At 39.0% G+C, this 2,551-nt stretch overlaps 1 protein-coding gene across 2 annotated transcripts in view; it reads left to right on the top strand.

The window, feature by feature from the left end:
* Ogt (O-linked N-acetylglucosamine (GlcNAc) transferase) overlaps window positions 1-2,551 on the top strand; it is a 46,073-nt gene that overhangs the window by 38,934 nt on the left and 4,588 nt on the right. The gene's annotated exons all lie outside the window — the stretch shown is intronic.

The raw sequence follows: 2,551 nt of genomic DNA, 5'->3' as shown, positions 1-2,551 counted from the left end.
TAGCAGAGAATAATACTGAACTTCTGTTCATTCTTGTACTTCCCAAGTATGGGGATAACACAGGTTTGCCACCACATCTGGTTATGTGGTGCTAGAAAGTAATCCAGGGCTGCCTTCATGCTAGACAAATAACTCTACCAGCTGAGCTATGTCCACAGTCATCTTCAGTTTTTATTTTACCTACTATTGTTGTATTTTCCTCCAGTGTGTGGGGATCAAGGTCAGGGTGTGATACACAGTAGGCAAGCTCTGTACCAGTGAGCTGTATCCCCAGTCTTTTGGTGTATTTATTTTCATTTTTTAAGACAGTGTCTTTATATAGCCCTGAATGTTCTAGAACTCACTATGTAGTTCAGGCTGGCTTCAAACTTAGATCAACTGCTCTGCCTCTTGAATTCTAGGTTTAAAGTTGTGTACCACCAAGCCTGGTTTCAGTCTTGTGTTTTATTTTAAAAATTTCATGCAACAAACATTTGTTTATTCAGATTGTTTTGTCCAAACCTGATGTCAGCGAACTTTTTCTTCTTAAAGAGTTAGTAAATGAAATTTTCAGTTTTTTAATAAGTAATCTAGTCATCTCTCCTTTTTATTTATAGTATATATAATGAAAACACTTAGATATATAAATTAACCCATGGCTTAGCATATCAAATTTATTTCTAAACACTGGCTGTATGCCATACTTGGTTTACAGACCATAGTTTCCCAACCTCTGGCCTGAACTGATAGCAAAACTTGCTGTGTGGACATCCTTGCAATTCTATGACATTAACCAGGAAAGAATTGGTCAATAACCCTATTTTGCAATCAGCTTGTGAGCCTGGTTTGTAGAAGTACAATACTGAGTGTATGCGGCCAGCTGGCCCTGAGTTTGTATAACTGAAATGCTATATTTTACCTTAATGTTGTTAGAAAGAAATCATTCCTTGCTTGATCCCTCCCTCCCCATATCTGTTCTGTTTGTTTGAAAGGGAAGGGTAATGTAGAAAGAGAGGAAGTGGATGAGTAAGCCTCTGTTTTCCCTGAATCCTCGCTTTACCCAAAACTTACCTAACAGTAGGCTAGTTTTACTTTTTAAAAAACTCTGCTTATGAATATTCCTGCATCTCAATATAGAGATACTAATGTGTTTAAAAAAAACAAGGAGTTGCTTCCAAGAGTGTTAGATAAATGTATGTACATTGTACGTTTAAAAATGTGAAATAGTCTGAATTTGGAAATTTGTCTATTCTCAAATTTTTCAGAGAAGGAAGTGTGAAGTTCTGTGATATGTTGAATAAATGCACTTCTGAATCAGGAGTAGGTAAACTGGTCTGGAGGCCAAATCCACTGCTTGGCTTGTTGCTTGGTACTTTTTGATGCTGGGGTGGAACCCAGGTCCTTGCACATGCTAGGCAAGTACTCTACCGTTTAGGTACATTCCCAGCCTCTCATTGCTTATTTTTATAAATAAAACTTTGACACATGGCCACATACATGTGCTTATACACTTACTATCTATGGCTGCTTTCAAGCTACAAAACGGGCAGTGACTAAAAAGCCAGTACTATTTTCTCCCTGGTCATTTATAGAAGTTTATGCTGCCTTCTGGTCTACATTAGGCAATTTGGGCAAATTTTCAAGTTACTCTTCTAATGTGGTGAGGTGGGGGATTTAAAATTTGAAGTACTGTGTATGGTAAAATGTGCTGGTACTTCAAGCTACTCTGGAGGCTGAGATATGAGAGTTGCTAGAGTCTATGAGTTTGTGGCCAGCCTGGAAAACTTAATGAGACCCTGTTCCTTAAAAACAAAAATAGGGGTAGAGGCTTACATGTAATGGCGTAAACGAATGCAGACAGATTGTAAATATATTATATATAGCTTTAATAGACTTACAGAACCACCAGTCCTGCGGAGACCAGCTGGGAGCAGGCTTGCCAAATTTATAGGCAAACATTAGCCCGAGGCGAACACGCCCCCTAAGGGCGGGACTTATCCCTACACTTACAGAGCCTCAGTGCTTCCTGGTGGCTACTTGCAGAGGGAGAGTTCTTTTCTGTGGTGGGCTTTTGCCCATCCTCCAGTAACTCACCTCACCCATTTTCATGCAAACAATCCCAACTAATTTCAGTGGATCATAAACACAAAATAACAACGGTAAAGGTGAAGGTAAGAGGGGTTCAGTAAAAACGGAAGGGGTGAATAGTGGAGGGTGGAAATGAATCTTTCCAAAAGTATATAATGGAATTGTCAAAAGATTTTTTTTAAGAAATGTAAGTTAAAAAAGCAAACATAAAGACACCCACATTCCCATCTTTATCAAAGACCAGTTCCTATATTAGTTCTTGCCAGATATTGTTGCCTCAGATTGTACCCATTAGTAACTTGACTTTTGTCTTCTAATTTTTTTCTCTGTCCTCAAACTCTCTGGGGACAGCTAAGAGAAAAGAAGTAACTCAGATGATTTAATTCATCTTTTTTAGTTTTTCCGAGACAGGGTTTCTCTGTAGCTTTGGAGCCTGTCCTGGCACTAGCTCTTGTAGACCAGGCTGGCCTCGAACTCACAGAGA

Source organism: Microtus ochrogaster, chromosome X, assembly GCF_000317375.1.
Source record: "Microtus ochrogaster isolate Prairie Vole_2 chromosome X, MicOch1.0, whole genome shotgun sequence".
In the NCBI taxonomy this organism is placed as follows: domain Eukaryota; kingdom Metazoa; phylum Chordata; class Mammalia; order Rodentia; family Cricetidae; genus Microtus; species Microtus ochrogaster.
Note: the sequence above shows the minus strand (reverse complement) of the source record. Positions and strands in the feature narration are given on the sequence as shown.